At 35.5% G+C, this 26,722-nt stretch overlaps 17 non-coding genes across 17 annotated transcripts; all 17 read left to right on the forward strand.

The window, feature by feature from the left end:
- Nucleotides 1–581: 581 nt before the first annotated feature.
- On the forward strand, nt 582–667 carry TRNAR-UCU (transfer RNA arginine (anticodon UCU)). Its single transcript is given in 2 exon segments — nt 582–618; nt 632–667. It is a non-coding gene; the product is annotated as a tRNA-Arg (tRNA).
- A 798-nt stretch (nt 668–1,465) lies between these two features.
- TRNAR-UCU (transfer RNA arginine (anticodon UCU)) lies at nt 1,466–1,551 on the forward strand. Its single transcript is given in 2 exon segments — nt 1,466–1,502; nt 1,516–1,551. It is a non-coding gene; the product is annotated as a tRNA-Arg (tRNA).
- A 772-nt stretch (nt 1,552–2,323) lies between these two features.
- Nucleotides 2,324–2,409, forward strand: TRNAR-UCU (transfer RNA arginine (anticodon UCU)). The gene is given in 2 exon segments: nt 2,324–2,360; nt 2,374–2,409. It is a non-coding gene; the product is annotated as a tRNA-Arg (tRNA).
- Nucleotides 2,410–3,193: 784 nt separating this feature from the next.
- On the forward strand, nt 3,194–3,279 carry TRNAR-UCU (transfer RNA arginine (anticodon UCU)). Its single transcript is given in 2 exon segments — nt 3,194–3,230; nt 3,244–3,279. It is a non-coding gene; the product is annotated as a tRNA-Arg (tRNA).
- An 800-nt stretch (nt 3,280–4,079) lies between these two features.
- Nucleotides 4,080–4,165, forward strand: TRNAR-UCU (transfer RNA arginine (anticodon UCU)). Its single transcript is given in 2 exon segments — nt 4,080–4,116; nt 4,130–4,165. It is a non-coding gene; the product is annotated as a tRNA-Arg (tRNA).
- A 772-nt stretch (nt 4,166–4,937) lies between these two features.
- On the forward strand, nt 4,938–5,023 carry TRNAR-UCU (transfer RNA arginine (anticodon UCU)). The gene is given in 2 exon segments: nt 4,938–4,974; nt 4,988–5,023. It is a non-coding gene; the product is annotated as a tRNA-Arg (tRNA).
- Nucleotides 5,024–14,555: 9,532 nt separating this feature from the next.
- TRNAR-UCU (transfer RNA arginine (anticodon UCU)) lies at nt 14,556–14,641 on the forward strand. The gene is given in 2 exon segments: nt 14,556–14,592; nt 14,606–14,641. It is a non-coding gene; the product is annotated as a tRNA-Arg (tRNA).
- Nucleotides 14,642–15,413: 772 nt separating this feature from the next.
- TRNAR-UCU (transfer RNA arginine (anticodon UCU)) lies at nt 15,414–15,499 on the forward strand. The gene is given in 2 exon segments: nt 15,414–15,450; nt 15,464–15,499. It is a non-coding gene; the product is annotated as a tRNA-Arg (tRNA).
- Nucleotides 15,500–16,295: 796 nt separating this feature from the next.
- TRNAR-UCU (transfer RNA arginine (anticodon UCU)) lies at nt 16,296–16,381 on the forward strand. Its single transcript is given in 2 exon segments — nt 16,296–16,332; nt 16,346–16,381. It is a non-coding gene; the product is annotated as a tRNA-Arg (tRNA).
- A 772-nt stretch (nt 16,382–17,153) lies between these two features.
- TRNAR-UCU (transfer RNA arginine (anticodon UCU)) lies at nt 17,154–17,239 on the forward strand. The gene is given in 2 exon segments: nt 17,154–17,190; nt 17,204–17,239. It is a non-coding gene; the product is annotated as a tRNA-Arg (tRNA).
- A 780-nt stretch (nt 17,240–18,019) lies between these two features.
- On the forward strand, nt 18,020–18,105 carry TRNAR-UCU (transfer RNA arginine (anticodon UCU)). The gene is given in 2 exon segments: nt 18,020–18,056; nt 18,070–18,105. It is a non-coding gene; the product is annotated as a tRNA-Arg (tRNA).
- A 1,990-nt stretch (nt 18,106–20,095) lies between these two features.
- TRNAR-UCU (transfer RNA arginine (anticodon UCU)) lies at nt 20,096–20,181 on the forward strand. The gene is given in 2 exon segments: nt 20,096–20,132; nt 20,146–20,181. It is a non-coding gene; the product is annotated as a tRNA-Arg (tRNA).
- Nucleotides 20,182–20,953: 772 nt separating this feature from the next.
- On the forward strand, nt 20,954–21,039 carry TRNAR-UCU (transfer RNA arginine (anticodon UCU)). The gene is given in 2 exon segments: nt 20,954–20,990; nt 21,004–21,039. It is a non-coding gene; the product is annotated as a tRNA-Arg (tRNA).
- Nucleotides 21,040–21,832: 793 nt separating this feature from the next.
- Nucleotides 21,833–21,918, forward strand: TRNAR-UCU (transfer RNA arginine (anticodon UCU)). Its single transcript is given in 2 exon segments — nt 21,833–21,869; nt 21,883–21,918. It is a non-coding gene; the product is annotated as a tRNA-Arg (tRNA).
- Nucleotides 21,919–22,716: 798 nt separating this feature from the next.
- TRNAR-UCU (transfer RNA arginine (anticodon UCU)) lies at nt 22,717–22,802 on the forward strand. Its single transcript is given in 2 exon segments — nt 22,717–22,753; nt 22,767–22,802. It is a non-coding gene; the product is annotated as a tRNA-Arg (tRNA).
- A 772-nt stretch (nt 22,803–23,574) lies between these two features.
- Nucleotides 23,575–23,660, forward strand: TRNAR-UCU (transfer RNA arginine (anticodon UCU)). Its single transcript is given in 2 exon segments — nt 23,575–23,611; nt 23,625–23,660. It is a non-coding gene; the product is annotated as a tRNA-Arg (tRNA).
- An 806-nt stretch (nt 23,661–24,466) lies between these two features.
- On the forward strand, nt 24,467–24,552 carry TRNAR-UCU (transfer RNA arginine (anticodon UCU)). The gene is given in 2 exon segments: nt 24,467–24,503; nt 24,517–24,552. It is a non-coding gene; the product is annotated as a tRNA-Arg (tRNA).
- The last annotated feature ends 2,170 nt before the right edge of the window (nt 24,553–26,722 follow it).

The raw sequence follows: 26,722 nt of genomic DNA on the forward strand, positions 1-26,722 counted from the left end.
GATGGTTATTTTTAACCAGCAATGAAAATATTATGTTGAGTCTGCTCACGTAGGAATACAAAGCTTAAAGTGTATCTACAGTACACTCAAAAATCATAAAAAATCCTTAGATGGGTATTACAAATAACCTACACAATTGCTAAAACCTGATATAGGACTTGCACTTGAAAACAGCAAGAGGAAGACTCAGACATAGCTGTTGCATTTGGGAGAAATGTTATAAATATCTGACACTCGATAGCCATGTAATTATTATAATATAAATTAATATAAATATCTATACTGGTAAAAATACAAAACCTATATAAATGTTACCAAAATGTTTCTATCTTCAGTTTCTTTGCAACAAACACTCAATCAGACATGGTGCAATTGTCCCCATATTGATTTGCACCTCACACAATGTGGGAGCTATTTCTGAAATCATTACAAAAATTTTACTCTCACTCTACGATACTCTCTTTACAGCATACTTAAAAAATAGAAAAATAAAAAGATTAGTTTCATCACAGATTGTGTCATTTAAAACATAAGAGTATTCAACACATTGTACTGTTGATACAAAAATATGATACATCAGTGGCTCTGTGGCGCAATGGATAGCGCATTGGACTTCTAGTAGGTTGTAGTTATTCAAAGGTTGTGGGTTCGAGTCCCACCAGAGTAGTTCTTTAGTTTCAAATGCAAAGATTTAAACTTTACTTACAATAATACATAACGCAGACATTGTATACAGGAGACTTATTTACTATATATATATATATATACAATGTAATGATAGGCTGTGACATAAAAATCTTTTCAATGTAAGATCACCAATTACAAATCAATTTTAGATACTTTAAATCAATAACTGCTGATCAAAAATGCTTATTGTTATATTTAACCAGCAACCAAATTCAATGTTGAGTCTGCTCAGCTAGCTATGCAGACCTTGAAGGGTATCTACACTCAAGAAACATTAAATCCTTTTTACCTGTAATCCTTACATGGTTATCACATATTAGCTAAATAATTGCTTAAACCTGATATAGGACTTGCACTCGAAATCAGCTGCCGGAAAACTCAGACAGGGATGTTGCATTCAAGAGGAATGTTGGAAATATCTGACACAGGTTAGCAACATTATCATGATAGTATGAAATAAGATGAATATCTACACTGTTAAGCACTCTAAACATTAAATACATTTTAGAAAATATTTTGGTCTTTAGTTTGTATTGCAATAAACAGTTACTATTTCACACAGGGTGCAATTGTCCCCACATTTTTTTGCACCTCACACAATGAGGATGCTATTTCTGAAATCAGTATAAAATTTTGGCTCTTACTCTACAATACTCTGTATATACATCTACTGAAAAAAGAAAGACATAATAGATTTGTTTCATCACAGATTGTAGCTTTTAAAACATGAAAGTATTCTACAAGTTGTACTGTCGATACAAACGCTTGCTGCTTCAGTGGCTCTGTGGCGCAATGGATAGCGCATTGGACTTCTAGTAGGTTGTAGTTATTCAAAGGTTGTGGGTTCGAGTCCCACCAGAGTCATTCTTTAGCTTCAAATGTAAACATTTAAAATTTACTTAAAATGATACATAACATAGACATTGTATATGGGAGACCTATACACTATATATACAAAGTAATTATAGGCTGTTGACATAAAAATCATTTAAATGTAAGACCAGTTACAAATCAATTTTAGATACTTTAAATCAATAACTGGTAATAAAAATGTGGATGGTTATTTTTAACCAGCAATGAAAATAGTATGTTGAGTCTGCTCACGTAGGAATACAAAGCTTAAAGTGTATCTACAGTACACTCAAAAATCATAAAAAATCCTTAGATGGGTATTACAAATAATCTACACAATTGCTAAAACCTGATATAGGACTTGCACTTGAAAACAGCAAGAGGAAGACTCAGACATAGCTGTTGCATTTGGGAGAAATGTTATAAATATCTGACACTCGATAGCCATGTAATTATTATAATATAAATTAATATAAATATCTATACTGGTAAAAATACAAAACCTATATAAATGTTACCAAAATGTTTCTGTCTTCAGTTTCTTTGCAACAAACACTCAATCAGACTTGGTGCAATTGTCCCCATATTGATTTGCACCTCACACAAAGTGGGACCTATTTCTGAAATCATTACAAAAATTTTACTCTCACTCTACGATACTCTCTTTACAGCATACTTAAAAAATAGAAAAATAAAAAGATTAGTTTCATCACAGATTGTGTCATTTAAAACATAAGAGTATTCAACACATTGTACTGTTGATACAAAAATATGATACATCAGTGGCTCTGTGGCGCAATTGATAGCGCATTGGACTTCTAGTAGGTTATAGTTATTCAAAGGTTGTGGGTTCGAGTCCCACCAGAGTAGTTCTTTAGTTTCAAATGCAAAGATTTAAACTTTACTTACAATAATACATAACGTAGACATTGTATACAGGAGACTTATTTACTATATATATATATATACAAAGTAATTATAGGCTGTTGACATAAAAATCATTTAAATGTAAGACCAGTTACAAATCAATTTTAGATACTTTAAATCAATAACTGGTAATAAAAATGTGGATGGTTATTTTTAACCAGCAATGAAAATATTATGTTGAGTCTGCTCACGTAGGAATACAAAGCTTAAAGTGTATCTACAGTACACTCAAAAATCATAAAAAATCCTTAGATGGGTATTACAAATAACCTACACAATTGCTAAAACCTGATAGATATAGGACTTGCACTTGAAAACAGCAAGAGGAAGACTCAGACATAGCTGTTGCATTTGGGAGAAATGTTATAAATATCTGACAATCGATAGCCATGTAATTATTATAATATAAATTAATATAAATATCTATACTGGTAAAAATACAAAACCTATATTAATGTTACCAAAATGTTTCTGTCTTCAGTTTCTTTGCAACAAACACTCAATCAGACTTGGTGCAATTGTCCCCATATTGATTTGCACCTCACACAAAGGGGGAGCTATTTCTGAAATCATTACAAAAATTTTACTCTCACTCTACGATACTCTCTTTACAGCATACTTAAAAAATAGAAAAATAAAAAGATTAGTTTCATCACAGATTGTGTCATTTAAAACATAAGAGTATTCAACACATTGTACTGTTGATACAAAAATATGATACATCAGTGGCTCTGTGGCGCAATGGATAGCGCATTGGACTTCTAGTAGGTTGTAGTTATTCAAAGGTTGTGGGTTCGAGTCCCACCAGAGTAGTTCTTTAGTTTCAAATGCAAAGATTTAAACTTTACTTACAATAATACATAACGCAGACATTGTATACAGGAGACTTATTTACTATATATATATATATATACAATGTAATGATAGGCTGTGACATAAAAATCTTTTCAATGTAAGATCACCAATTACAAATCAATTTTAGATACTTTAAATCAATAACTGCTGATCAAAAATGCTTATTGTTATATTTAACCAGCAACCAAATTCAACGTTGAGTCTGCTCAGCTAGCTATGCAGACCTTGAAGGGTATCTACACTCAAGAAACATTAAATCCTTTTTACCTGTAATCCTTACATGGTTATCACATATTAGCTAAATAATTGCTTAAACCTGATATAGGATTTGCACTCAAAATCAGCAGCCGGAAAACTCAGACAGGGATGTTGCATTCAAGAGGAATGTTGGAAATATCTGACACAGGTTAGCAACATTATTATTTATAGTATGAAATAAGATGAATATCTACACTGTTAAGCACTCTAAACATTAAATACATTTTAGAAAATATTTTGGTCTTTAGTTTGTATTGCAATAAACAGTTACTATTTCACACAGGGTGCAATTGTCCCCACATTTTTTTGCACCTCACACAATGAGGATGCTATTTCTGAAATCAGTATAAAATTTTGGCTCTTACTCTACAATACTCTGTATATACATCCTACTAAAAAAAGAAAGACATAATAGATTTGTTTCATCACAGATTGTAGCTTTTAAAACATGAAAGTATTCTACAAGTTGTACTGTCGATACAAACGCTTGCTGCTTCAGTGGCTCTGTGGCGCAATGGATAGCGCATTGGACTTCTAGTAGGTTATAGTTATTCAAAGGTTGTGGGTTCGAGTCCCACCAGAGTCATTCTTTAGCTTCAAATGCAAACATTTAAAATTTACTTAAAATGATACATAACATAGACATTGTATATGGGAGATCTATATACTATATATACAAAGTAATTATAGGCTGTTGACATAAAAATCATTTAAATGTAAGACCAGTGACAAATCAATTTTAGATACTTTAAATTAATAACTGGTAATAAAAATGTGGATGGTTATTTTTAACCAGCAATGAAAATATTATGTTGAGTCTGCTCATGTAGGAATACAAAGCTTAAAGTGTATCTACAGTACACTCAAAAATCATAAAAAATCCTTAGATGGGTATTACAAATAACCTACACAATTGCTAAAACCTGATATAGGACTTGCACTTGAAAACAGCAAGAGGAAGACTCAGACATAGCTGTTGCATTTGGGAGAAATGTTATAAATATCTGACACTCGATAGCCATGTAATTATTATAATATAAATTAATATAAATATCTATACTGGTAAAAATACAAAACCTATATAAATGTTACCAAAATGTTTCTATCTTCAGTTTCTTTGCAACAAACACTCAATCAGACATGGTGCAATTGTCCCCATATTGATTTGCACCTCACACAAAGTGGGAGCTATTTCTGAAATCATTACAAAAATTTTACTCTCACTCTACGATACTCTCTTTACAGCATACTTAAAAAATAGAAAAATAAAAAGATTAGTTTCATCACAGATTGTGTCATTTAAAACATAAGAGTATTCAACACATTGTACTGTTGATACAAAAATATGATACTTCAGTGGCTCTGTGGCGCAATGGATAGCGCATTGGACTTCTAGTAGGTTGTAGTTATTCAAAGGTTGTGGGTTCGAGTCCCACCAGAGTCGTTCTTTAGTTTCAAATGCAAAGATTTAAAGTTTACTTACAATAATACATAACGTAGACATTGTATACAGGAGACTTATTTACTATATATATATATATGGTGAAATGTAGTTGGCACTCGATGATCTTAGCACAATACCGGGGTGCCCTCCTTCTGAAATGCACAATCACACGGTAGGCGAAACTGGGAGACAGATGTCCACTGACCCCATATCACAAAACCAGGCGGCACTCCACGGATTTCAATATAGAAAAAAAAATTTTATGTGAGAAACAACATGAGGGTCCAACGTTTCAACACCGCGGCGGGTGTTTTTTTCAAGGACACATGGTGAAGCAAACAAAATTAAAACAATTCTTACCTTATATGCTTTACACAATCCACTGCTGTCACGCGAGGGCGGTGGGCGGGAGCACCTCCGGCAACCGGCGTCCGGCCGCGTGTGATGACGTGACCGTTGCTAGGCGACCAAACGAAGCCCAGTCCGGCTCATCTCGCGTGATGAGTAAGTGCCGTCACCAGGCAACCAGACGCGCTCAGTCCAGCGCCACTCACGGAGACAGGGGGAGAGTGCTGTAAAGATAAAGTGCAATGTGCATGTGAACAGTGATCAATATATGTGTGACACATGGCTTAAGAAGGGAAACATATAAACGTTTCCAACGTGATATAGTGGGTTAAAAACAGACTGTGCATTGCATGCATGGGGAACGTATATTACGTGCAGGTCCCTGTGATTCTATGTCAGCTGTAGCTTTTAAATGGGCTCTGTATGACTATACTGTATGTAGACAAAGCTAAGGACAAAACTACATAAATCTGGAATCACATGAAAAAACATAATCAGCAGCCCTAATTCAGGCTAATTAAACAGATGTGAAAACACAGAGTAAAATGCTGAAGACATTGGACCACTAGAAAGACATTTACAAGAAAATGCTCCATGATACTTTTTCATTGAGTCCGTTGGGAGCTACAGTATTAAGGCGGACCATCCATCGGGTTTCACACTGAGACAATAGCTTTTGTCTATCGCCACCTCTGTTGGAGAAAGGGATGTGGTCCACAATTTGATATTTCAGGCTGGCTAACGAATGTTGACACAGTTTGAAATGCCGTGCTACTGGCTGGTCATTATCCTTGCCCTCAATCGCAGCTTTAATGGCAGACCGATGGAGAGCCATACGTTCTTTAAAGGTTCTAATGGTCTGTCCAACATACAATAGCCCGCAGGGACATATGATAACATAAATGACATATTGTGTACTGCATGTAAGGAAATGATGTATCTTGTATTTCTTGCCAGTTTTAGGATGTTGGAATAAAGAACCAGATATAAGATAGTTGCACGTAGTACATGAGGGACATTTAAAACAGCCTTTGCGTGTGGACATAGTTACTTTAGGTGACACATCTGTGTGGACAAGCAAGTCCCGGAGATTTCGACCACGCCTGTAACTAGGCATCACTGATTTATTGTGAAAGCATGGTAATGCGGTATCACTTTTAACTATGGGCCAGAGAGCACTTACCGCTCTAGGTATTACTGCACTGGCGGTGGTGTACTCGGTGACCAACGGTATTTTGGTTGAAAGTGTTTCACACGGTTTCGGCTGTAGTAATGATGTCCGAGATTTTGTCAACATCTCCATTTTCTGTTGATATAACTTGTTGTGTGGATAGCCTCTGATTTTGAATTTGTCCACCACCTGTGTCAGTGCCAAATCCAATTCATCGGAATTACTAGTGATCCGTGCCACCCTGGTCATCTGGGACTTTGGTAGTCCTGCTTTCAAGGCCGGCGGGTGGAAGCTTGCATGTTCCAAAAGAGTGTTTCGGTCGGTAGCTTTATGAAAGACGGCAGTGTGGATGTGTCGGTCCTTAATAGAGATAGCAACATCTAAATAATGGATCACTTCTGTACTGTACTGATACGTGAATCGAATTGGCGACTCGGCTAGGTTGATGGATGACAGGAGTTGTTGTAGACTGTCTTCATCACCTGTCCAAAACAGGATCAGGTCATCAATGTATCTCTTGTAAAGGAGAATATTGTTGCTAATCCGAGGGTTAGAAAAGAATAACTCATGTTCTTTGGCGAACATATAAACGTTTGCTAGCGACGGCGCTATGCAAGAACCCATAGCGCAGCCGGTTACTTGTTCATAATATTTCCCGTTGTGTAAAAAATAATTGCGTTGAAGGGTCAATTTTAGCAAAGTGATGAACAATTCAATGTCCAATGCCTGAAAGTTGTTATTTTCAAGGAATGTTTTCATAATAGCCAACCCTTCCGTGTGTGGGATCACGGAGTATAAGTTCTTGACATCCAATGTGCACATAATTGTGTCAACAGGAAGCACATCTATGGACGTCAAAAGATTCAAGAGATCTGTTGTATCTCTTAAATGTGTTGTTTGACTGGTCACCAAAGGTTGCACCATCCGATCCAGGAACTTTGAAATAGAATAATATAAAGAGTCCCTTGCTGATATAATGGGCCTTATCGGTGGGTTTTTCACATCCTTGTGAATCTTCGGCAAGGAGTAAATTACCGGTACCTTGGGAAATTTTTGTATTAGACCATTTTTACTTTTTTCGTCAATTTTACCTTGATTGAATGCTGATAATAGAAGCTTATCGACCTCCAATTTGTACCGGGCAGTTGGATTGCCCTGTAGTCTCCTGTATGTTGTATTGTCAGATAAAAGTTCATCTAGATTTTTGATGTACTGTGTTTTATCCTGTATGATAATGGCACCGCCTTTGTCGGCTGGACGTATTATGATGGTAGGGTCCTCAGATAGTGTTTTCAAAGCCATTTGTTCACCCTTAGAAAGATTTGGAAAGATCTTAGGCTGCGCCATCTCGTATCTCTCAACGGCATTGTCCAATAATCTAGAGAATGACTTGATAGAAGCATTTGTGCTCTGCGGATCAAAAGAAGATGTTGATTTAATAAAAGCGGCCTTGTGTGGGCCTTCACTTGGCTGGTGCTGAAAAAATTCACGCAATCTCAGTGATCGTTCAAAGCGATACTGTTCGGTGCGCCATTTAAAAGAATCATGTTGATTGGTAGGAATAAATGACAATCCTCTGTTTAGAAGCCGGGTCTCATCAGATGATAGCGTTCTAGATGATAAATTGAAGATTAGATCTATGTTTTCTTTTTGTTTTTGTTGCCGGCTGGTGGTTTTGTAGATCCTCTGGTTTTGCTGGCCCCTTCGGGTGTATCGGTTGGAGGGGTGTCGACTTTTGACCGGGTTGCTGCCCGAGAACTGGTTCTGTTTGGTGATTTTGCGTCGTCCGAATCCTGGACTAAAAAATCACTGTCACTGTTGTCAGAGTCCTGGCGTTTGGGATTCTTGTAAGATCTATTTCTCCAGGACTGTCGTTTATTCATAAACCTTGGATTGGTGGTTTCAGAGCCGTGTAACCACCGATACACCTTGTGTTCTTCATAGTCTGCGAGAACAACTTGTAATTTATTCTTTTTATAATGGATCAATTCCCGCTTGTAATTGTTGACTTGGACCAGCAACTTGTCCCATTGGGACTGATATGAGGCATCTTCAAGTAATGTTCTGTTAGTTGTTTCATATGCAGCAATGTTGGACCGATACTTGGTGAGTTCTTTCCCGGACTCCTCTATTACAAGTAGCATTAAGTCCATGCTGCACTTGTTTAATATCATTGTCCATTTCCTGCAGAACTCGGTATTGCTGCGACCTATGGTCGGAATGTTTTTTACCCGAAAGCCTCGTGGGATCTTCTTGGCACGATAATAGTCGGATAAAGAAGTGCCGTGCAACAGATAATCCGTTTCTTTCTTTTTCAGACGTAACAGGTGATGATAGACCTCATCCACTGTGATGTTATCTTGATTGGTGAGAAAATCTTCTTTAAACAGAATTGCTGAAGCCTCAGTTTCTGTGTAGCTGAGAACACGGTCTGAGTCGGGCATGCTGGTATGAGTGGATTCCAAGGGATCCATGCTGCTCTATTGGTGTTTCCAGTACATGCAATGTCACAGCAAGGTGAATGGTTAAAAACAAATGCTTGCTTTAACAATTATATAGCAGAAAAAAAGCAAAACTCTGTCAATGAGCAAAAAATTGGTGATAGGGTGCCACACTTCTTTAGGGCTGATGGCACAACCCAAATTGCATATGGTGAAATGTAGTTGGCACTCGATGATCTTAGCACAATACCGGGGTGCCCTCCTTCTGAAATGCACAATCACACGGTAGGCGAAACTGGGAGACAGATGTCCACTGACCCCATATCACAAAACCAGGCGGCACTCCACGGATTTCAATATATTTATCTTTACAGCACTCTCCACCTGTCTCCGTGAGTGGCGCTGGACTGAGCGCGTCTGGTTGCCTGGTGACGGCACTTACTCATCACGCGAGATGAGCCGGACTGGGCTTCGTTTGGTCGCCTAGCAACGGTCACGTCATCACACGCGGCCAGACGCCGGTTGCCGGAGGTGCTCCCGCCCACCGCCCTCGCGTGACAGCAGTGGATTGTGTAAAGCATATAAGGTAAGAATTGTTTTAATTTTGTTTGCTTCACCATGTGTCCTTGAAAAAAACACCCGCCGCGGTGTTGAAACGTTGGACCCTCATGTTGTTTCTCACATAAAAATTTTTTTTCTATATTGAAATCCGTGGAGTGCCGCCTGGTTTTGTGATATGGGGTCAGTGGACATCTGTCTCCCAGTTTCGCCTACCGTGTGATTGTGCATTTCAGAAGGAGGGCACCCCGGTATTGTGCTAAGATCATCGAGTGCCAACTACATTTCACCATATGCAATTTGGGTTGTGCCATCAGCCCTAAAGAAGTGTGGCACCCTATCACCAATTTTTTGCTCATTGACAGAGTTTTGCTTTTTTTCTGCTATATAATTGTTAAAGCAAGCATTTGTTTTTGACCATTCACCTTGCTGTGACATTGCATGTACTGGAAACACCAATAGAGCAGCATGGATCCCTTGGAATCCACTCATACCAGCATGCCCGACTCAGACCGTGTTCTCAGCTACACAGAAACTGAGGCTTCAGCAATTCTGTTTAAAGAAGATTTTCTCACCAATCAAGATAACATCACAGTGGATGAGGTCTATCATCACCTGTTACGTCTGAAAAAGAAAGAAACGGATTATCTGTTGCACGGCACTTCTTTATCCGACTATTATCATGCCAAGAAGATCCCACGAGGCTTTCGGGTAAAAAACATTCCGACCATAGGTCGCAGCAATACCGAGTTCTGCAGGAAATGGACAATGATATTAAACAAGTGCAGCATGGACTTAATGCTACTTGTAATAGAGGAGTCCGGGAAAGAACTCTCCAAGTATCGGTCCAACATTGCTGCATATGAAACAACTAACAGAACATTACTTGAAGATGCCTCATATCAGTCCCAATGGGACAAGTTGCTGGTCCAAGTCAACAATTACAAGCGGGAATTGATCCAATATAAAAAGAATAAATTACAAGTTGTTCTCGCAGACTATGAAGAACACAAGGTGTATCGGTGGTTACACGGCTCTGAAACCACCAATCCAAGGTTTATGAATAAACGACAGTCCTGGAGAAATAGATCTTACAAGAATCCCAAACGCCAGGACTCTGACAACAGTGACAGTGATTTTTTAGTCCAGGATTCGGACGACGCAAAATCACCAAACAGAACCAGTTCTCGGGCAGCAACCCGGTCAAAAGTCGACACCCCTCCAACCGATACACCCGAAGGGGCCAGCAAAACCAGAGGATCTACAAAACCACCAGCCGGCAACAAAAACAAAAAGAAAACATAGATCTAATCTTCAATTTATCATCTAGAACGCTATCATCTGATGAGACCCGGCTTCTAAACAGAGGATTGTCATTTATTCCTACCAATCAACATGATTCTTTTAAATGGCGCACCGAACAGTATCGCTTTGAACGATCACTGAGATTGCGTGAATTTTTTCAGCACCAGCCAAGTGAAGGCCCACACAAGGCCGCTTTTATTAAATCAACATCTTCTTTTGATCCGCAGAGCACAAATGCTTCTATCAAGTCATTCTCTAGATTATTGGACAATGCCGTTGAGAGATACGAGATGGCGCAGCCTAAGATCTTTCCAAATCTTTCTAAGGGTGAACAAATGGCTTTGAAAACACTATCTGAGGACCCTACCATCATAATACGTCCAGCCGACAAAGGCGGTGCCATTATCATACAGGATAAAACACAGTACATCAAAAATCTAGATGAACTTTTATCTGACAATACAACATACAGGAGACTACAGGGCAATCCAACTGCCCGGTACAAATTGGAGGTCGATAAGCTTCTATTATCAGCATTCAATCAAGGTAAAATTGACGAAAAAAGTAAAAATGGTCTAATACAAAAATTTCCCAAGGTACCGGTAATTTACTCCTTGCCGAAGATTCACAAGGATGTGAAAAACCCACCGATAAGGCCCATTATATCAGCAAGGGACTCTTTATATTATTCTATTTCAAAGTTCCTGGATCGGATGGTGCAACCTTTGGTGACCAGTCAAACAACACATTTAAGAGATACAACAGATCTCTTGAATCTTTTGACGTCCATAGATGTGCTTCCTGTTGACACAATTATGTGCACATTGGATGTCAAGAACTTATACTCCGTGATCCCACACACGGAAGGGTTGGCTATTATGAAAACATTCCTTGAAAATAACAACTTTCAGGCATTGGACATTGAATTGTTCATCACTTTGCTAAAATTGACCCTTCAACGCAATTATTTTTTACACAACGGGAAATATTATGAACAAGTAACCGGCTGCGCTATGGGTTCTTGCATAGCGCCGTCGCTAGCAAACGTTTATATGTTCGCCAAAGAACATGAGTTATTCTTTTCTAACCCTCGGATAAGCAACAATATTCTCCTTTACAAGAGATACATTGATGACCTGATCCTGTTTTGGACAGGTGATGAAGACAGTCTACAACAACTCCTGTCATCCATCAACCTAGCCGAGTCGCCAATTCGATTCACGTATCAGTACAGTACAGAAGTGATCCATTATTTAGATGTTGCTATCTCTATTAAGGACCGACACATCCACACTGCCGTCTTTCATAAAGCTACCGACCGAAACACTCTTTTGGAACATGCAAGCTTCCACCCGCCGGCCTTGAAAGCAGGACTACCAAAGTCCCAGATGACCAGGGTGGCACGGATCACTAGTAATTCCGATGAATTGGATTTGGCACTGACACAGGTGGTGGACAAATTCAAAATCAGAGGCTATCCACACAACAAGTTATATCAACAGAAAATGGAGATGTTGACAAAATCTCGGACATCATTACTACAGCCGAAACCGTGTGAAACACTTTCAACCAAAATACCGTTGGTCACCGAGTACACCACCGCCAGTGCAGTAATACCTAGAGCGGTAAGTGCTCTCTGGCTCATAGTTAAAAGTGATACCGCATTACCATGCTTTCACAATAAATCAGTGATGCCTAGTTACAGGCGTGGTCGAAATCTCCGGGACTTGCTTGTCCACACAGATGTGTCACCTAAAGTAACTATGTCCACACGCAAAGGCTGTTTTAAATGTCCCTCATGTACTACGTGCAACTATCTTATATCTGGTTCTTTATTCCAACATCCTAAAACTGGCAAGAAATACAAGATACATCATTTCCTTACATGCAGTACACAATATGTCATTTATGTTATCATATGTCCCTGCGGGCTATTGTATGTTGGACAGACCATTAGAACCTTTAAAGAACGTATGGCTCTCCATCGGTCTGCCATTAAAGCTGCGATTGAGGGCAAGGATAATGACCAGCCAGTAGCACGGCATTTCAAACTGTGTCAACATTCGTTAGCCAGCCTGAAATATCAAATTGTGGACCACATCCCTATCTCCAAACAGAGGTGGCGATAGACAAAAGCTATTGTCTCAGTGTGAAACCCGATGGATGGTCCGCCTTAATACTGTAGCTCCCAACGGACTCAATGAAAAAGTATCATGGAGCATTTTCTTGTAAATGTCTTTCTAGTGGTCCAATGTCTTCAGCATTTTACTCTGTGTTTTCACATCTGTTTAATTAGCCTGAATTAGGGCTGCTGATTATGTTTTTTCATGTGATTCCAGATTTATGTAGTTTTGTCCTTAGCTTTGTCTACATACAGTATAGTCATACAGAGCCCATTTAAAAGCTACAGCTGACATAGAATCACAGGGACCTGCACGTAATATACGTTCCCCATGCATGCAATGCACAGTCTGTTTTTAACCCACTATATCACGTTGGAAACGTTTATATGTTTCCCTTCTTAAGCCATGTGTCACACATATATTGATCACTGTTCACATGCACATTGCACTTTATCTTTACAGCACTCTCCACCTGTCTCCGTGAGTGGCGCTGGACTGAGCGCGTCTGGTTGCCTGGTGACGGCACTTACTCATCACGCGAGATGAGCCGGACTGGGCTTCGTTTGGTCGCCTAGCAACGGTCACGTCATCACACGCGGCCGGACGCCGGTTGCCGGAGGTGCTCCCGCCCACCGCCCTCGCGTGACAGCAGTGGATTGTGTAAAGCATATAAGGTAAGAATTGTTTTAATTTTGTTTGCTTCACCATGTGTCCTTGAAAAAAACACCCGCCGCGGTGTTGAAACGTTGGACCCTCATGTTGTTTCTCACATAAAAAAATTTTTTCTATATTGAAATCCGTGGAGTGCCGCCTGGTTTTGTGATATGGGGTCAGTGGACATCTGTCTCCCAGTTTCGCCTACCGTGTGATTCTATATATATATATATATATATATATATACAAAGTAATGATAGGCTGGTGACATAATAATCTTTTCAATGTAAGATCACCAATTACAAATCAATTTTCGATACTTTAAATCAAAAACTGCTGATCAAAAATGCTTATTGTTATATTTAACCAGCAACCAAATTCAATGTTGAGTCTGCTCAGCTAGCTATGCAGACCTTGAAGGGTATCTACACTCAAAAAACATTAAATCCTTTTTACCTGTAATCCTTACATGGTTATCACATATTTGCTAAATAATTGCTTAAACCTGATATAGGACTTGCACTCGAAATCAGCAGCCGGAAAACTCAGACAGGGATGTTGCATTCAAGAGGAATGTTGGAAATATCTGACACAGGTTAGCAACATTATCATTATAGTATGAAATAATTTTTAAGCACTCTAAACATTAAATACATTTTAGAAAATATTTTGGTCTTTAGTTTGTATTGCAATACACAGTTACTATTTCACACAGGGTGCAATTGTCCCCACATTTTTTTGCACCTCACACAATGAGGATGCTATTTCTGAAATCAGTATAAAATTTTGGCTCTTACTCTACAATACTCTGTATATACATCCTACTGAAAAAAGAAAGACATAATAGATTTGTTTCATCACAGATTGTAGCTTTTAAAACATGAAAGTATTCTACAAGTTGTACTGTCGATACAAACGCTTGCTGCTTCAGTGGCTCTGTGGCGCAATGGATAGCGCATTGGACTTCTAGTAGGTTGTAGTTATTTAAAGGTTGTGGGTTCGAGTCCCACCAGAGTCATTCTTTAGCTTCAAATGTAAACATTTAAAATTTACTTAAAATGATACATAACATAGACATTGTATATGGGAGACCTATACACTATATATACAAAGTAATTATAGGCTATTGACATAAAAATCATTTAAATGTAAGACCAGTTACAAATTAATTTTAGATACTTTAAATCAATAACTGGTAATAAAAATGTGGATGGTTATTTTTAACCAGCAATGAAAATATTATGTTGAGTCTGCTCACGTAGGAATACAAAGCTTAAAGTGTATCTACATTACACTCAAAAATCATAAAAAATCCTTAGATGGGTATTACAAATAATCTACACAATTGCTAAAACCTGATATAGGACTTGCACTTGAAAACAGCAAGAGGAAGACTAAGACATAGCTGTTGCATTTGGGAGAAATGTTATAAATATCTGACACTCGATAGCCATGTAATTATTATAATATAAATTAATATAAATATCTATACTGGTAAAAATACAAAACCTATATAAATGTTACCAAAATGTTTCTATCTTCAGTTTCTTTGCAACAAACACTCAATCAGACATGGTGCAATTGTCCCCATATTGATTTGCACCTCACACAAAGTGGGAGCTATTTCTGAAATCATTACATAAATTTTACTCTCACTCTACGATACTCTCTTTACAGCATACTTAAAAAATAGAAAAATAAAAAGATTAGTTTCATCACAGATTGTGTCATTTAAAACATAAGAGTATTCAACACATTGTACTGTTGATACAAAAATATGATACATCAGTGGCTCTGTGGCGCAATGGATAGTGCATTGGACTTCTAGTAAGTTGTAGTTATTCAAAGGTTGTGGGTTCGAGTCCCACCAGAGTCGTTCTTTAGTTTCAAATGCAAAGATTTAAAGTTTACTTACAATAATACATAACGTAGACATTGTATACAGGAGACTTATTTACTATATATATATAAACAAAGTAATGATAGGCTGATGACATAAAAATCTTTTCAATGTAAGATCACCAATTACAAATCAATTTTCGATACTTTAAATCAATAACTGCTGATCAAAAATGCTTATTGTTATATTTAACCTGCAACCAAATTCAATGTTGAGTCTGCTCAGCTAGCTATGCAGACCTTGAAAGGTATCTACACTCAAGAAACATTAAATCCTTTTTACCTGTAATCCTTACATGGTTATCACATATTAGCTAAATAATTGCTTAAACCTGATATAGGACTTGCACTCGAAATCAGCTGCCGGAAAACTCAGACAGGGATGTTGCATTCAAGAGGAATGTTGAAAATATCTGACACAGGTTAGCAACATTATCATGATAGTATGAAATAAGATGAATATCTACACTGTTAAGCACTCTAAACATTAAATACATTTTAGAAAATATTTTGGTCTTTAGTTTGTATTGCAATAAACAGTTACTATTTCACACAGGGTGCAATTGTCCCCACATTTTTTTGCACCTCACACAATGAGGATGCTATTTCTGAAATCAGTATAAAATTTTGGCTCTTACTCTACAATACTCTGTATATACATCCTACTAAAAAAAGAAAGACATAATAGATTTGTTTCATCACAGATTGTAGCTTTTAAAACATGAAAGTATTCTACAAGTTGTACTGTCGATACAAATGCTTGCTGCTTCAGTGGCTCTGTGGCGCAATGGATAGCGCATTGGACTTCTAGTAGGTTGTAGTTATTCAAAGGTTGTGGGTTCGAGTCCCACCAGAGTCATTCTTTAGCTTCAAATGCAAACATTTAAAATTTACTTAAAATGATACATAACATAGACATTGTATATGGGAGATCTATATACTATATATACAAAGTAATTATAGGCTGTTGACATAAAAATCATTTAAATGTAAGACCAGTTACAAATCAATTTTAGATACTTTAAATCAATAACCGGTAATAAAAATGTGGATGGTTATTTTTAACCAGCAATGAAAATATTATGTTGAGTCTGCTCACGTAGGAATACAAAGCTCAAAGTGTATCTACAGTACACTCAAAAATCATAAAAAATCCTTAGATGGGTATTACAAATAACCTACACAATTGCTAAAACCTGATATAGGACTTGCACTTGAAAACAGCAAGAGGAAGACTCAGACATAGCTGTTGCATTTGGGAGAAATGTTATAAATATCTGACACTCGATAGCCATGTAATTATTATAATATAAATTAATATAAATATCTATACTGGTAAAAATACAAAAACTATATAAATGTTACCAAAATGTTTCTATCTTCAGTTTCTTTGCAACAAACACTCAATCAGACATGGTGCAATTGTCCCCATATTGATTTGCCCCTCACACAAAGTGGGAGCTATTTCTGAAATCATTACAAAAATTTTACTCTCACTCTACGATACTCTCTTTACAGCATACTTAAAAAATAGAAAAATAAAAAGATTAGTTTCATCACAGATTGTGTCATTTAAAACATAAGAGTATTCAACACATTGTACTGTTGATACAAAAATATGATACATCAGTGGCTCTGTGGCGCAATGGATAGTGCATTGGACTTCTAGTAAGTTGTAGTTATTCAAAAGTTGTGGGTTCGAGTCCCACCAGAGTCGATCTTTAGTTTCAAATGCAAAGATTTAAAGTTTACTTACAATAATACATAACGTAGACATTGTATACAGGAGACTTATTTACTATATATATATACAAAGTAATGATAGGCTGATGACATAAAAATCTTTTCAATGTAAAATCACCAATTACAAATCAATTTTCGATACTTTAAATCAATAACTGCTGATCAAAAATGCTTATTGTTATATTTAACCAGCAACCAAATTCAATGTTGAGTCTGCTCAGCTAGCTATGCAGACCTTGAAGGGTATCTACACTCAAAAAACATTAAATCCTTTTTACCTGTAATCCTTACATGGTTATCACATATTAGCTAAATAATTGCTTAAACCTGATATAGGACTTGCACTCGAAATCAGCAGCCGGAAAACTCAGACAGGGATGTTGCATTCAAGAGGAATGTTGGAAAATATCTGACACAGGTTAGCAACATTATCATTATAGTATGAAATCATTTTTAAGCACTCTAAACATTAAATACATTTTAGAAAATATTTTGGTCTTTAGTTTGTATTGCAATAAACAGTTACTATTTCACACAGGGTGCAATTGTCCCCACATTTTTTTGCACCTCACACAATGAGGATGCTATTTCTGAAATCAGTATAAATTTTGGCTCTTACTCTACAATACTCTGTATATACATCCTACTAAAAAAAGAAAGACATAATATATTTGTTTCATCACAGATTGTAGCTTTTAAAACATGAAAGTATTCTACAAGTTGTACTGTCGATACAAATGCTTGCTGCATCAGTGGCTCTGTGGCGCAATGGATAGCGCATTGGACTTCTAGTAGGTTGTAGTTATTCAAAGGTTGTGGGTTCGAGTCCCACCAGAGTCATTCTTTAGCTTCAAATGCAAACATTTAAAATTTACTTAAAATGATACATAACATAGACATTGTATATGGGAGACCTATATACTATATATACAAAGTAATTATAGGCTGTTGACATAAAAATCATTTTAATGTAAGACCAGTTACAAATCAATTTTAGATACTTTAAATCAATAACTGGTAATAAAAATGTGGATGGCTATTTTTAACCAGCAATGAAAATATTATGTTGAGTCTGCTCACGTAGGAATACAAAGCTTAAAGTGTATCTACAGTACACTCAAAAATCATAAAAAATCCTTAGATGGGTATTACAAATAACCTACACAATTGCTAAAACCTGATATAGGACTTGCACTTGAAAACAGCAAGAGGAAGACTCAGACATAGCTGTTGCATTTGGGAGAAATGTTATAAATATCTGACACTCGATAGCCATGTAATTATTATAATATAAATTAATATAAATATCTATACTGGTAAAAATACAAAACCTATATAAATGTTACCAAAATGTTTCTGTCTTCAGTTTCTTTGCAACAAACACTCAATCAGACATGGTGCAATTGTCCCCATATTGATTTGCACCTCACACAAAGTGGGAGCCATTTCTGAAATCATTACAAAAATGTTACTCTCACTCTACGATACTCTCTTTACAGCATACTTAAAAAATAGAAAAATAAAAAGATTAGTTTCATCACAGATTGTGTCATTTAAAACATAAGAGTATTCAACGCATTGTGCTCTGTGGCACAATGGATAGCGCATTGGAATTCTAGTAGGTTGTAGTTATTAAAAGGTTGTGGGTTCGAGTCCCACCAAAGTCGTTCTTTAGTTTCAAATGCAAAGATTTAAAGTTTACTTACAATAATACATAACGTAGACATTGTATACAGGAGACTTATTTGCTATATATATATATATATATATACAAAGTAATGATTGGCTGGTGACATAAAAATCAATTAAAAGTAAGACCAGTTACAAATCAATTTTAGATACTTTAAATCAATAACTGTTAATAAAAATGTGGATGGTTATTTTTAACCAGCAATCAAAATATTATGTTGAGTCTGCTCACGTAGGAATACAAAGCTTGAAGTGTATCTACAGTACACTCAAAAATCATAAAAAATCCTTAGATGTGTATTACAAATAACCTACACAATTGCTAAAACCTGATATAGGACTTGCACTTGAAAACAGCAAGAGGAAGACTCAGACATAGCTGTTGCATTTGGAAGCAATGTTATAAATATCTGACACTCGATAGCCATGTAATTATTATAATATAAATTAATATAAATATCTATACTGGTAAAAATACAAAACCTATATAAATGTTACCAAAATGTTTCTGTCTTCAGTTTCTTTGCAACAAACACTCAATCAGACATGGTGCAATTGTCCCCATATTGATTTGCACCTCACACAAAGTGGGAGCTATTTCTGAAATCATTACAAAAATTTGACTCTCACTCTACGATACTCTCTTTACAGCCTACTTAAAAAATAGAAAAATAAAAAGATTAGTTTCATCACAGATTGTGTCATTTTCGACTTGCACTCGAAATCAGCAGCCGGAAAACTCAGACAGGGATGTTGCATTCAAGAGGAATGTTGGAAATATCTGACACAGGTTAGCAATATTATCATTATAGTATGAAATAAGATGAATATCTACACTGTTAAGCACTCTAAACATTAAATACATTTTAGAAAATATTTTGGTCTTTAGTTTGTATTGCAATAAACAGTTACTATTTCACACAGGGTGCAATTGTCCCCACATTTTTTTGCACCTCACACAATGAGGATGCTATTTCTGAAATCAGTATAAAATTTTGGCTCTTACTCTACAATACTCTGTATATACATCCTACTGAAAAAAGAAAGACATAATAGATTTGTTTCATCACAGATTGTAGCTTTTAAAACATGAAAGTATTCTACAAGTTGTACTGTCGATACAAACACTTGCTGCTTCAGTGGCTCTGTGGCGCAATGGATAGCGCATTGGACTTCTAGTAGGTTGTAGTTATTCAAAGGTTGTGGGTTCGAGTCCCACCAGAGTCATTCTTTAGCTTCAAATGTAAACATTTAAAATGTACTTAAAATGATACATAACATAGACATTGTATATGGGAGACATATACACTATATATACAAAGTAATTATAGGCTGTTGACATAAAAATCATTTAAATGTAAGACCAGTTACAAATCAATTTTAGATACTTTAAATCAATAACTGGTAATAAAAATGTGGATGGTTATTTTTAACCAGCAATGAAAATATTATGTTGAGTCTGCTCACGTAGGAATACAAAGCTTAAAGTGTATCTACAGTACACTCAAAAATCATAAAAAATCCTTAGATGTGTATTACAAATAACCTACACAATTGCTAAAACCTGATATAGGACTTGCACTTGAAAACAGCAAGAGAAAGACTCAGACATAGCTGTTGCATTTGGGAGAAATGTTATAAATATCTGACACTCGATAGCCATGTAATTATTATAATATAAATTAATATAAATATCTATACTGGTAAAAATACAAAACCTATATAAATGTTACCAAAATGTTTCTATCTTCAGTTTCTTTGCAACAAACACTCAATCAGACATGGTGCAATTGTCCCCATATTGATTTGCACCTCACACAAAGTGGGAGCTATTTCTGAAATCATTACAAAAATTTTACTCTCACTCTACGGTACTCTCTTTACAGCATACTTAAAAAATAGAAAAATAAAAAGATTAGTTTCATCACAGATTGTGTCATTTAAAACATAAGAGTATTCAACACATTGTACTGTTGATACAAAAATATGACACATCAGTGGCTCTGTGGCGCAATGGATAGCGCATTGGACTTCTAGTAGGTTGTAGTTATTCAAAGGTTGTGGGTTCGAGTCCCACCAGAGTAGTTCTTTAGTTTCAAATGCAAAGATTTAAAGTTTACTTACAATAATACATAACGTAGACATTGTATACAGGAGACTTATTTACTATATATATATACAAAATAATGATAGGCTGGTGACATAAAAATCTTTTCAATGTAAGATCACCAATTACAAATCAATTTTCGATACTTTAAATCAATAACTGCTGATCAAAAATGCTTATTGTTATATTTAACAAGCACCAAATTCAATGTTGAGTCTGCTCAGCTAGCTATGCAGACCTTGAAGGGTATCTACACTCAAAAAACATTAAATCCTTTTTACCTGTAATCCTTACATGGTTATCACATATTAGCTAAATAATTGCTTAAACCTGATATAGGACTTGCACTCGAAATCAGCAGCCGGAAAACTCAGACAGGGATGTTGCATTCAAGAGGAATGTTGGAAATATCTGACACAGGTTAGCAACATTATCATTATAGTATGAAATAAGATGAATATCTACACTGTTAAGCACTCTAAATATTAAATACATTTTAGAAAATATTTTGGTCTTTAGTTTGTATTGCAATAAACAGTTACTATTTGACACAGGGTGCAATTGTCCCCACATTTTTTTGCACCTCACACAATGAGGATGCTATTTCTGAAATCAGTATAAAATTTTGGCTCTTACTCTACAATACTCTGTATATACATCCTACTAAAAAAAGAAAGACATAATAGATTTGTTTCATCACAGATTGTAGCTTTTAAAACTTGAAAGTATTCTACAAGTTGTACTGTCGATACAAACGCTTGCTGCTACAGTGGCTCTGTGGCGCAATGGATAGCGCATTGGACTTCTCGTAGGTTGTAGTTATTCAAAGGTTGTGGGTTCGAGTCCCACCAGAGTCGTTCTTTAGTTTCAAATGCAAAGATTTAAAGTTTACTTACAATAATACATAACGTAGACATTGTATACAGGAGACTTATTTACTATATATATATATATATATATACAAAGTAATGATAGGCTGGTGACATAAAAATCTTTTCAATGTAAGATCACCAATTACAAATCAATTTTCGATACTTTAAATCAATAACTGCTGATCAAAAATGCTTATTGTTATATTTAACCAGCAACCAAATTCAATGTTGAGTCTGCTCAGCTAGCTATGCAGACCTTGAAGGGTATCTACACTCAAAAAACATTAAATCCTTTTTACCTGTAATCCTTACATGGTTATCACATATTAGCTAAATAATTGCTTAAACCTGATATAGGACTTGCACTCGAAATCAGCAGCCGGAAAACTCAGACAGGGATGTTGCATTCAAGAGGAATGTTGGAAATATCTGACACAGGTTAGCAACATTATAGTATGAAATAAGATGAATATCTACACTGTTAAGCACTCTAAACATTAAATACATTTTAGAAAATATTTTGGTCTTTAGTTTGTATTGCAATAAACAGTTACTATTTTACACAGGGTGCAATTGTCCCCACATTTTTTTGCACCTCACACAATGAGGATGCTATTTCTGAAATCAGTATAAAATTTTGGCTCTTACTCTACAATACTCTGTATATACATCCTACTGAAAAAAGAAAGACATAATAGATTTGTTTCATCACAGATTGTAGCTTTTAAAACATGAAAGTATTCTACAAGTTGTACTGTCGATACAAACACTTGCTGCTTCAGTGGCTCTGTGGCGCAATGGATAGCGCATTGGACTTCTAGTAGGTTGTAGTTATTCAAAGGTTGTGGGTTTGAGTCCCTCCAGAGTCATTCTTTAGCTTCAAATGTAAACATTTAAAATGTACTTAAAATGATACATAACATAGACATTGTATATGGGAGACCTATACACTATATATACAAAGTAATTATAGGCTGTTGACATAAAAATCATTTAAATGTAAGACCAGTTACAAATCAATTTTAGATACTTTAAATCAATAACTGGTAATAAAAATGTGGATGGTTATTTTTAACCAGTAATGAAAATATTATGTTGAGTCTGCTCACGTAGGAATACAAAGCTTAAAGTGTATCTACAGTACACTCAAAAATCATAAAAAATCCTTAGATGTGTATTACAAATAACCTACACAATTGCTAAAACCTGATATAGGACTTGCACTTGAAAACAGCAAGAGGAAGACTCAGACATAGCTGTTGCATTTGGGAGAAATGTTATAAATATCTGACACTCGATAGCCATGTAATTATTATAATATAAATTAATATAAATATCTATACTGGTAAAAATACAAAACCTATATAAATGTTACCAAAATGTTTCTATCTTCAGTTTCTTTGCAACAAACACTCAATCAGACATGGTGCAATTGTCCCCATATTGATTTGCACCTCACACAAAGTGGGAGCTATTTCTGAAATCATATAAAAAATTTTACTCTCACTCTACGGTACTCTCTTTACAGCATACTTAAAAAATAGAAAAATAAAAAGATTAGTTTCATCACAGATTGTGTCATTTAAAACATAAGAGTATTCAACACATTGTACTGTTGATACAAAAACATGACACAGCAGTGGCTCTGTGGCGCAATGGATAGCGCATTGGACTTCTAGTAGGTTGTAGTTATTCAAAGGTTGTGGGTTCGAGTCCCACCAGAGTAGTTCTTTAGTTTCAAATGCAAAGATTTAAAGTTTACTTACAATAATACATAACGTAGACATTGTATACAGGAGACTTATTTACTATATATATATATATTTATATATACAAAGTAATGATAGGCTGGTGACATAAAAATCTTTTCAATGTAAGATCACCAATTACAAATCAATTTTCGATACTTTAAATCAATAACTGCTGATCAAAAATGCTTATTGTTATATTTAACCAGCAACCAAATTCAATGTTGAGTCTGCTCAGCTAGCTATGCAGACCTTGAAGGGTATCTACACTCAAAAAACATTAAATCCTTTTTACCTGTAATCCTTACATGGATATCACATATTAGCTAAATAATTGCTTAAACCTGATATAGGACTTGCACTCGAAATCAGCAGCCGGAAAACTCAGACAGGGATGTTGCATTCAAGAGGAATGTTGGAAATATCTGACACAGGTTAGCAACATTATCATTATAGTATGAAATAAGATGAATATCTACACTGTTAAGCACTCTAAACATTAAATACATTTTAGAAAATATTTTGGTCTTTAGTTTGTATTGCAATAAACAGTTACTATTTCACACAGGGTGCAATTGTCCCCACATTTTTTTGCTCCTCACACAATGAGGATGCTATTTCTGAAATCAGTATAAAATTTTGGCTCTTACTCTACAATACTCTGTATATACATCCTACTGAAAAAAGAAAGACATAATAGATTTGTTTCATCACAGATTGTAGCTTTTAAAACATGAAAGTATTCTACAAGTTGTACTGTCGATACAAACACTTGCTGCTTCAGTGGCTCTGTGGCGCAATGGATAGCGCATTGGACTTCTAGTAGGTTGTAGTTATTCAAAGGTTGTGGGTTCGAGTCCCACCAGAGTCATTCTTTAGCTTCAAATGTAAACATTTAAAATGTACTTAAAATGATACATAACATAGACATTGTATATGGGAGACCTATACACTATATATACAAAGTAATTATAGGCTGTTGACATAAAAATCATTTAAATGTAAGACCAGTTACAAATCAATTTTAGATACTTTAAATCAATAACTGGTAATAAAAATGTGGATGGTTATTTTTAACCAGCAATGAAAATATTATGTTGAGTCTGCTCACGTAGGAATACAAAGCTTAAAGTGTATCTACAGTACACTCAAAAATCATAAAAAATCCTTAGATGTGTATTACAAATAACCTACACAATTGCTAAAACCTGATATAGGACTTGCACTTGAAAACAGCAAGAGGAAGACTCAGACATAGCTGTTGCATTTGGGAGAAATGTTATAAATATCTGACACTCGATAGCCATGTAATTATTATAATATAAATTAATATAAATATCTATACTGGTAAAAATACAAAACCTATATAAATGTTACCAAAATGTTTCTATCTTCAGTTTCTTTGCAACAAACACTCAATCAGACATGGTGCAATTGTCCCCATATTGATTTGCACCTCACACAAAGTGGGAGCTATTTCTGAAATCATTACAAAAATTTTACTCTCACTCTACGATACTCTCTTTACAGCATACTTAAAAAATAGAAAAATAAAAAGATTAGTTTCATCACAGATTGTGTCATTTAAAACATAAGAGTATTCAACACATTGTACTGTTGATACAAAAATATGATACATCAGTGGCTCTTTGGTGCAATGGATAGCGCATTGGACTTCTAGTAGGTTGTAATTATTCAAAGGTTGTGGGTTCGAGTCCCACCAGAGTTGTTCTTTAGTTTCAAATGCAAAGATTTAAAGTTTACTTACAATAATACATAACGTAGACATTGTATACAGGAGACTTATTTACTATATATATATATATATATATTTATATATATACAAATTAATGATAGGCTGGTGACATAAAAATCTTTTCAATGTAAGATCACCAATTACAAATCAATTTTCGATACTTTAAATCAATAACTGCTGATCAAAAATGCTTATTGTTATATTTAACCAGCAACCAAATTCAATGTTAAGTCTGCTCAGCTAGCTATGCAGACCTTGAAGGGTATCTACACTCAAAAAACATTAAATCCTTTTTACCTGTAATCCTTACATGGTTATCACATATTAGCTAAATAATTGCTTAAACCTGATATAGGACTTGCACTCGAAATCAGCAGCCGGAAAACTCAGACAGGGATGTTGCATTCAAGAGGAATGTTGGAAATATTTGACACAGGTTAGCAACATTATCATTATAGTATGAAATAAGATGAATATCTACACTGTTAAGCACTCTAAATATTAAATACATTTTAGAAAATATTTTGGTCTTTAGTTTGTATTGCAATAAACAGTTACTATTTCACACAGGGTGCAATTGTCCCCACATTTTTTTGCACCTCACACAATGAGGATGCTATTTCTGAAATCAGTATAAAATTTTGGCTCTTACTCTACAATACTCTGTATATACATCCTACTGAAAAAAGAAAGACATAATAGATTTGTTTCATCACAGATTGTAGCTTTTAAAACATGAAAGTATTCTACAAGTTGTACTGTCGATACAAACACTTGCTGCTTCAGTGGCTCTGTGGCGCAATGGATAGCACATCTGATTTCTAGTAGGTTGTAGTTATTCAAAGGTTGTGGGTTCGAGTCCCACCAGAGTCATTCTTTAGCTTCAAATGTAAACATTTAAAAAGTACTTAAAATTATACATAACATAGACATTGTATATGGGAGACCTATACACTATATATACAAAGTAATTATAGGCTGTTGACATAAAAATCATTTAAATGTAAGACCAGTTACAAATCAATTTTAGATACTTTAAATCAATAACTGGTAATAAAAATGTGGATGGTTATTTTTAACCAGTAATGAAAATATTATGTTGAGTCTGCTCACGTAGGAATACAAAGCTTAAAGTGTATCTACAGTACACTCAAAAATCATAAAAAATCCTTAGATGGGTATTACAAATAACCTACACAATTGCTAAAACCTGATATAGGACTTGCACTTGAAAACAGCAAGAGGAAGACTCAGACATAGCTGTTGCATTTGGGAGAAATGTTAT

The sequence above is a fragment of the Pseudophryne corroboree genome, chromosome 4 (genome assembly GCF_028390025.1).
Source record: "Pseudophryne corroboree isolate aPseCor3 chromosome 4, aPseCor3.hap2, whole genome shotgun sequence".
NCBI lineage: Eukaryota > Metazoa > Chordata > Amphibia > Anura > Myobatrachidae > Pseudophryne > Pseudophryne corroboree.